Source organism: Sander lucioperca, chromosome 16, assembly GCF_008315115.2.
Source record: "Sander lucioperca isolate FBNREF2018 chromosome 16, SLUC_FBN_1.2, whole genome shotgun sequence".
NCBI classification, from domain to species: Eukaryota; Metazoa; Chordata; class Actinopteri; order Perciformes; family Percidae; genus Sander; species Sander lucioperca.
Genome location: NC_050188.1, coordinates 2,122,422 through 2,131,074, shown reverse-complemented (window position 1 = coordinate 2,131,074; position 8,653 = coordinate 2,122,422). Strand labels below are relative to the sequence as shown.

The 8,653-nt window shown below is 41.8% G+C and overlaps 1 long non-coding RNA gene across 1 annotated transcript; it reads left to right on the top strand.

Annotated features, from left to right (window-relative positions):
• Positions 1-1,622: 1,622 nt before the first annotated feature.
• On the top strand, positions 1,623-2,020 carry LOC116041274. Its single transcript, XR_004102889.2, has 2 exons — positions 1,623-1,742; positions 1,794-2,020. It is a non-coding gene; the product is annotated as an uncharacterized LOC116041274 (long non-coding RNA).
• The last annotated feature ends 6,633 nt before the right edge of the window (positions 2,021-8,653 follow it).

The window sequence follows — 8,653 nt, the reverse complement described above, 5'->3', positions numbered from 1 at the left end:
TACCACAAGGGGGCAGCAAAAGATCAATTTATGAACAACTGCAAAACCAACCAATTAAGATAAATACTTAATTGGGATCAAAACAGACCAGTCCTACTTCCCCTTCCAGCTGAGAAGACTCTGTCACTTGACACTATAATGAAATAGCAAATAATTAATGATGGAATTGATCTGTTGACCAAAATAAGCATTCATGTTTGATAATTAAACCATCTAATTAAATATGTAAACATCATTTGTGAGGTATCACTACCAGTCATGGTGACTGTTATAAGGCCCTAAGTGTGTTTTTAAAAGAAATCCACAGAATTAGCTTTAGCACACCGTCCAGCTGTAAGGTCCGTCTGTCTGTACGGTACAGTGTGAGTCCTGGGAAGATGTAAAGTAGGTCAGGGGGACACAGGAGAGCATGTCAGAACTTATATATGGAAAAGGGAGCAGCAAGCAGATACAGTACCATATTAATGGGCAAAATACAACTAGAGCTTACACACAGAGAAAGAAGCAGCTGTAATAGACGCACAGGCACTGCTGAATTCAAAGTGATTTTAAAGTAAAATTAAAAAGATAGTAAGCAAATATCTTGTGGTTTGGAAGGAGGAAGGAGGAGTGAGTGAGTGAGTGAGTGAGTGAGTGAGAGAGAGAGAGACAAAGAGAGAGAATGTGTGTGTGTGTGTGTGTACACCACTATTCACCGGTCTGGCTTAGTGCCCTAACTGTCATGTAATAAAGGAACCAATGTCTGACTTTACTTCCCAAATGGGATACATTCAAATTCAAAACTGCATTACTCCTGACAAAGGTCATTTTTTTACTGCCTTTCAATAGACAATATGAAGTACAAAATAACAGAAAGTTAAACTTAGATAAGCAGGCGATGCATTATGACTGTGTGGATTGATTTACAGAAACTGAAAGGTACTGAAGTTGCTGCAAGGAAATTAACTAAAATTTCACTTTGGAGCCCAAACCTATAAGTGTTTTCTCTAGAACTTGATTCTTGTCAGGGTGGTGAAACAGCATTCAGATCAACCTGGGACATTGAAACTTATTAAAACCCAGCCTAGTGGAATTGATTGAGTGTTAGCGCCACACCTTTTTAATAGTCTGAGACACTGGGCCTTTCAATAAAGAAGTTAATTACAACCAATTTTATAATCAAATAAGGAAGTAAGATATGCAAATACAAAACGCCATTGCTGGTTTTAGACTATTATGTACTTTAGGTGGAACCTCGAGTTGTGATCATAGAAACAAAACCTGCAGAGCAAACAGGGTCATGAATGGGGAAATTTTCTTTTCAGTTAGACTCTTCCAACAGTCAAGGCTATCACATAATCCAGAAGTTCCCCCTGAAATGTTTTGCATATTCTCTGCTTGCATTGTTGTTTTCCCTCTTCAAGTCGCGCCGCTGCAGCAGGACTCGGCCCATACAGATCAGCTATTAACCGTTAACTGCCCGAGGAGGGAACACCTTATCAGCCAAACTGTGTGTGTGATACTCATTCAACAGTTCCCTCTGTTGGCATCCCCTCCCGCCTTTCACTGAACTTTGTGTCAGCACACACACACACACACACACACACACACACACGGTCTCTTTTTTTCCCCTCGTTGTCTCCCTCTCACACACCTAACTGATGAACACACCAACCCTCATATATTTCATATCAGCAGAAAGTCCTTGTCCTCGCCAGCTGCAATGTAAACCAGCCTGGGTGTCGTTAACGGTTGGTGACCAAGTGCTGCTCTGCACAACCTGCGCTGTACAAATGTGCTAACCAACTGTGCAGAGCAACATTTCTGTGTGCATGTAACATGAGTGTCTGCGAGTGTATCTGTAGCTGTATGAGGACAAGTGTTTTCTAACCATTCAAAATTAAAAATGTTGCAGTTTTTAACACATTTTGTCACCTTTTTCTTTGAAAGCTTGCCGTTTGGAGGCTTTAGAGAAACAAACATAGTTAATAGATGCAAACAGTATATGTTTTTATTCATTTTAGCCTATAATCACAAGACCGATAATGTATGTATGCAGGTAACAAGAATAAATGCAAAAACTTTATTGCGAGACTAGTGCGTTTCGGCTTGTAGTCTTCATCAGGGTAATCCACTGTAAAGTTGTTCTTAATACTACAAGTTTTGCTGGAGTTTTGACTTTTTCAGACTTTTTATCTGCACCTTGAAGTAGGTGAAGTTGTGCCAGAAATCCACACATATGCCCACATATGACGTGTGCCAAAAGAAAACACAGTTGTATTGCTTTCAGGGTCAATGAAGTTTTTTTTTCTGAATCAGAATCTATAAATTATTAGGTATAAAAACAATCTAATGCCGTATTGCAGGCAGAACAGCAGGTATGTCTGTACAAGGTATTATTATAACCTCAACTAATGTTAGTGTAGTAATATACCCTTGTGCCTTCTATAGTGTCGCACATGGGTAAAGCTTTAAATGCTGCATGACTTACATGTTCAATTCAATTCACACACAAGTCACATACTGTACATAAGCATGCAGCTGGAGAAAAGACCACTACGCTTGTTACAGAATCAATACAGCACATTATAATATAATGTTCAGTGCCTTGTGTCAAATGTCACATACGTTGTACGCCCGCTGTCAACTGCATGACTCTTATGTTTCCCATGCATCAACTGGACATACACATGTATAGTTTGTAATAGAGAAATGCACAAATGGAGAGTACAGTGAGTGAATATATGAAATATTTGACAGTCCCTAACCCGCCTGCTGCTTTACTTAGCATGTTGAAGCACACAACTTCTTCATATAATAGGGCCCTTTGTTTGAAATGGGATGAAGAGATTGTGCGCGAGGCGCACATGTGTGGGTACAACAGCTGCTATTGGTCTGCATGCCACCTAATGTTACGTTGGGTTGCATAACACACTATAAACATGGGTGAGCCGTGGGCAGTTACACAAGAGTGGACACACACACACACACACACACACACACACACACACACACACACACACACACACACACACACACACACACACACACAATCTGTTTTACAATACCTGTAAAAAGCTAGCAGTGCTCCAATTTTAAATTACTGCCACAGGTTTTACAGTTTTTAAAGAAGTATCAGTAACTCAATGAAACTTAAGTAGTTTAAGTTTAAAGCATGTTCAGGTGTATCCCCTTTTTAGCTTTAGATTTACTTAATGTCATAGGTAAGAAAACCAGTGTCACAGTCTCATACTACATGCTAGAACCACTCTAGAAGAGTGACAAGATAAATGTCACTCTCAACTATACTGACCCACAATGCAGTGCACAATGGAAATGTAGAAGCTATTCACAGCTGGAAAAAAATGAAGGCGTATTGTGGACAGTGGTGAGACAGTTTAAGAAACAACTTGGAGAAGAAAACAAAAATGTGATCCAAAGTTTTTGGAAAAACAAAATTTCCAAATTGTAATGTTGCAGCGCTGTCCTTTAGCTTACTGTTTGGTCTATACCAACTTCTGACGGAAATATCTGACTCTTTAGCTGCTAAATGTTCCACTATGTTCACCAGCTAGTTGTTAACTTCGTCTGTCTGGCTTTTAGTGCTGGGCAGGTAGTGTACAGTGGGGTTTCAGAGCTTTGTCGCTGAAAACAACTGCCTGCTACGTCTGAAACTACTGCTAATGAGAGCGGTGAGTGAATCAAAACGGTTAAAAAACAAGAACAATGAGTTGAAAGAAACTAGGTAAAGTTACGGGTTAAGTTAAGGGAGTTGCAGAGTTAGGTATGTGTTCTTCACTATGAGCAACCCACGTACACATGCACGTAGTAATTTGATCCATTAATATAACAACATTGATTATAGCAGCTTTATTTTCTAACCATTAAGCCCTGTTTGGAGAGGGTCCATGTGCCAAGATCTAGTTTGTGCGTACATGGTGCAAATTCCTAATACATTTTAATTTTTTTAGCAAATTTTCCTCAAATCTGGGGCCACGTGATATTCCACCACAGTAATACTATACACGTAGTCACAGGTATTTATCGGCTCCAGCTCCGATCGGCAGTAATGGAAACATGACACCCGGTGGACACAAATTTTCGCCCCTTTTCTGGCGCGATGCTGACTCTATGTCATTGCGGCCACAAATTCAATCAATCAGTCTCCAAGCAGTGCTTGAACATCGTTCCAAATTAGTGGGCACAGTTCAAAAGAGACACTGAATGAGACACATATCAAAAGAAGTAACCAAAGTTAACAGTTTCACTGGCCTCACCACACTGACACACCACAAAAAAAAACAGAAAGGTATATTTGCCTAGACTGGGTAAACCCCGCCCACTCTGTTGGCGATTTGATTTCGCCCTGCAGCTCGGTCTGGAAACCTGTACGTTTATCTCTCCTGCTTCCGTTCACAATTCTGCAGGAACCAATCGCAAACTGGCTTATCCACCTGGCGCGCTATTGGCGGGTTTAACACGATGCCGATAGAGAAGCGACAAGCTGATTTTTGAACGAACGAAGCGCAGCAACAGCAACCCGTTGATGCTGCTGTCTCTGCTGTTTTAAAAGATTTCAAAGGCAAGTTTTCTCTGAAAGCGGAACAGAAACTTGCCCTGGAACAATTCCTACAAAAGAAGGACGTGTTTGCCTTCCTACCGACTGGCTTTGGTAAAAGCCTAATTTACCAGCTAGCCCCGCTGGTGGCCAAAAGAATGGAGCTCAGCTCAAACCCCGTTGTTGTGGTCTGATTGATTGAAGGACTATCCAATTGCGTACAGAGTCATTTGAACTATGCCCGTTGATCACACCTCTTGTGCAGATAAAATACAGAGCAGACTCCCCAGACCAATGCTCAATCTTAAATGTATTGAGCTTGGTCTGGTGATAGCCAGACTAATATTTTCCTACTGGGAATGGGAAATTAGTCTACTGCCTATTTTAGCAATTTTGCGTATATGCATATATGCGCTAATTTTGGTGGAAAAAGAATTAGATTGCGACACATCTTGGATATACTAAACCTAACCCTAAATCCTGAACCTAAACTTCAAACCCTAAACCAAAGCCTCAGCCTTCAACTGTGCTTTCTTTAGACTTCCCTCATTGTTCTGTCCTTTAGAGGACACAAGAACAAGAAAGAGCGCACACACACACACACACACACACACACAGAAACACACACCTACACCTTGCCTGCCTGCCTGTCCTTTGCTGACTTTCACCCTGGCAGTGAAAGCGTTAAGCGCTGCAGTAGAGGAGGATACCTGCCCCGCCCACTCTCAGCCTATTTGCATATCGGGCGGGAAACTCTGGCTCTTTGTTGCTGCTGAGCCCAGCCAAAACCCCTCCCACAAAACACCGCGGGAAAAAGCCATCTCCGGCGCTTGAGCCACTGACAATGGAGAAACCCAGAAACACACACACACACACACACACACACACACACACACACACACACACACACACACACACACAGCCTCTTTGTCTCACATGCAGTACAGTGCAGAGAGTGCATTGCTCCCTGTGTACACACATACACAAAAATGAACGCACATAAATGCCCACGCACACACAACAAGCAGTCAGGCTCCATTGTTGGTCCTTTATGAGCTGGCACACCCATTTCCTGCCTGAGAGCAAATGTGAAAGCAAGTGGACACACATATAGATATGGACAGGAGGATGGATGAGATAAATTATTATAATATGAAGGGAGAGAGAGAGAGAGAGAGAGAGGGAGAGAGAGAGAGAGAGAGAGAGACAAACACCCACACAAAATGTGAGACAATGACATTTATGCGGCCCACCAGACACAATACATCAAGGGTAAGCAGCTTTGTCTAAAATAAGCACATTACTTACAATACATGACGATACAGTGTGTGTGTGTGTGTGTGTGTGTGTGTGTGTGTGTGTGTGTGTGTGTGTCCTCTTAAGTGTTGCCCTGGGAAAAGAGTTCACTGGGTTGCTGGAAAAACAGGAAGGCATGTTATGCTCTGGATTGGGAAGAGTAGAAGAAGAATATTACGCATTACATAACCGGGAAGGAAATATGCAGTAGAGAGAGAGATTGAAAAAGAGAGAGAGAGAGAGAGAGAGAGAGAGAGAGAGAGAGAGACACACTATAGGAAGCCATGCATACACTGCACCTATGACACTTTCCTGAGAGGCATTTCACATCTAATCACATCTCATCCTCTCCTTGTCCTTCTGTCCCTTTTTTGTATACAGTGGCCACTAGCAGCCAGACAGCGCTACGAAAAGAGAGAGAGGGGGCTGCATAAACTCTTTGAACCTTGTTTGTCCCTATAGACACACCCACATCAATAAATGATGGTCTGCACTTGGCTCTGGATGCATACATCAGATCGCTGCCTTTTCCAGGCAACCGCGGGGCACAGAGCTCCAGACAGCCAGGGAAATATAAGAGCAGGCAGCATCGGAACAAAAACAGCCACACATCACTGACAGTATATTAACGTGCAAAACACATGATTCACTCTCAGTGATTTCTGTGACACCAGAAAAACGTTGAATGCGACACACTGCTAAAAGAATGTGGCCATATGTAGCCTGAACCACCTCCGAACGTGGCCTGAGTTAATGGATCCCAATGCATCCTCAACGCTTCCCGGGTGCATTCCCACCAGTACTTAGAGCTGTCCACTTGTGATCGGATCACTCAGATCGGATTTTAATACCAGGTGGAAATGGGGTCACCGAGAAAAGCACAATGCACTTTTATCTGATTGAGTCACACCTGACAGTGTTGTGTTTCTCACTTTGTTACGCAACACCCAAGCTTTGAATCGTCTTTGTCCTCTAACTGATAGACACCAATACACGGACCCTAAACAGAGGAAGCTCGCGTGCATGCACACGCACAATACTTTTAAAGACAATAAATAAGGAAATCATGTTAGAGGGCACAAACAAGAGCACTCTACATCCTCTGTATTCAAGACAAAGCTCAAAGAAATCCATGCACACAACAGCTGGCAGCCTGATAGTTGCCCTTTGCCACGGTTTACTGTTGTGGCAAAAGTTACACATTCTTAACTAAGTCCTTCGCATTCCACATACTTCTTCTACTCTGAGATTATAGGACTGTGTGGTGTCTAGTATTCTGCCACTGCCAAAGATGTGTCCTTCTGTATTATCTGAAAACATGTTTACCCTGCACACTAGCAGACCTGATATTTCTCATAAATAAAAAGGTTCTTCATGGTAGTCAACAATAGTCAACAATGTCTGTCTGCGTGTGCGTAGGTGCGTGTGAGCGGGTTTTTTTGTCTCGCCAGGCCAGATGGCAGAGAATGTTTAGTCAAATGGGATTAGAGATTAGGATTAAGTGGACTTCAAGTTACCTAGACGCACAGTCACTGGATGACACACTACTACCCTGGAAGTTCAACTACACAGACCCTGATTAGCATCAGTAGCATACAACCAAGAACAACCCAAAATGGAGTTTGACTGTCTCCAAATGTTGCATTAGAGTAAATTCAATTTAAGGTTTTCTCAAATATAACCAGTGTAATATTTATGGATTTCTTAAAAGGAATAGTTTGAATTTCTTTTAGTTTGAATTTGCTTTCTTGCTGAGTTAGATGAGTAATAGTAAATATGAAGCTACTTAGCTTAGCATATAGACTAAAACAGGGGTAAACTGCTAGCCTGTCGCCGTCCAAATGTACCAAAACCTTACCAGTACCTCTAAAGATCTTAAATTAAAAGAATATATCTCTTTTGTTTAATAGATATGTGTCTTCATGCTAAGCTAAGCTACTACTGGCTGTAGCTAAACATTTATCGCGCACCCTTGAGAGTGATATCGATCCTCTTATCCATCTCAAATGTATGTAATGTGAAAGAATTAAAAAAAAGATTTGAAAAGCACAAACCAATTTTTCTCAATAAATAACTAAAACAATTTATTGATTATAAAAATCGACTAATTTCCTGTTGACTGATCTTTTCATCACTAAATCACAACATTGGTATCATATGTGCATCATGATACAAACTAGGTTATATCTCACAAGTTAATGTAAAGAAAAACTGTGATCTACAGTAGTCAAAAGTATGATTTTGCAGCATACGGACACAGGATGCAGTATTATGCTGAAAAGTCAATACCAGAGGCCAAAAAACTCCATGGCAAACAGGCCAGACACAGACAACAAGCATCTATAGGCTGCAGCATGTGTTACATAAGTAAGCCTGTAGTTCCCCCACGGTGGGCCTCGTGGATAGGACAGTGTGTGTTCTGTGAACATATATAGCTACTGAGCCGCTATACAGAGGACTGGACTGAGAGAGGGAGAGACAGAAATGGAGCGCTAAAACTGGGTGAATTATTGTGTGGCTCTCTGACTGATGCAGCACACACACACACACACACACACACACACACACACACACACAGGATTGCTCTAAGCTTGCTCAAGTAGCAGCAGTCATCAAATAAAACACTCAAGAAAGCTGAAAACCACACTTTTAGAGCACTTATTTTTGTGTGGGGAGGCCATAGTTGCAGGTTTCCCATTTCAAAGCTGGTCTGGTGTGTTGATTCTTTGTGCTCACTGTCTGCAGCTAATGAGTTTACTCCGTGTGTGCGTGTGTCCATAGATGAGCCACTGCATCGCGGTGCGTAAATCACTAATAAGC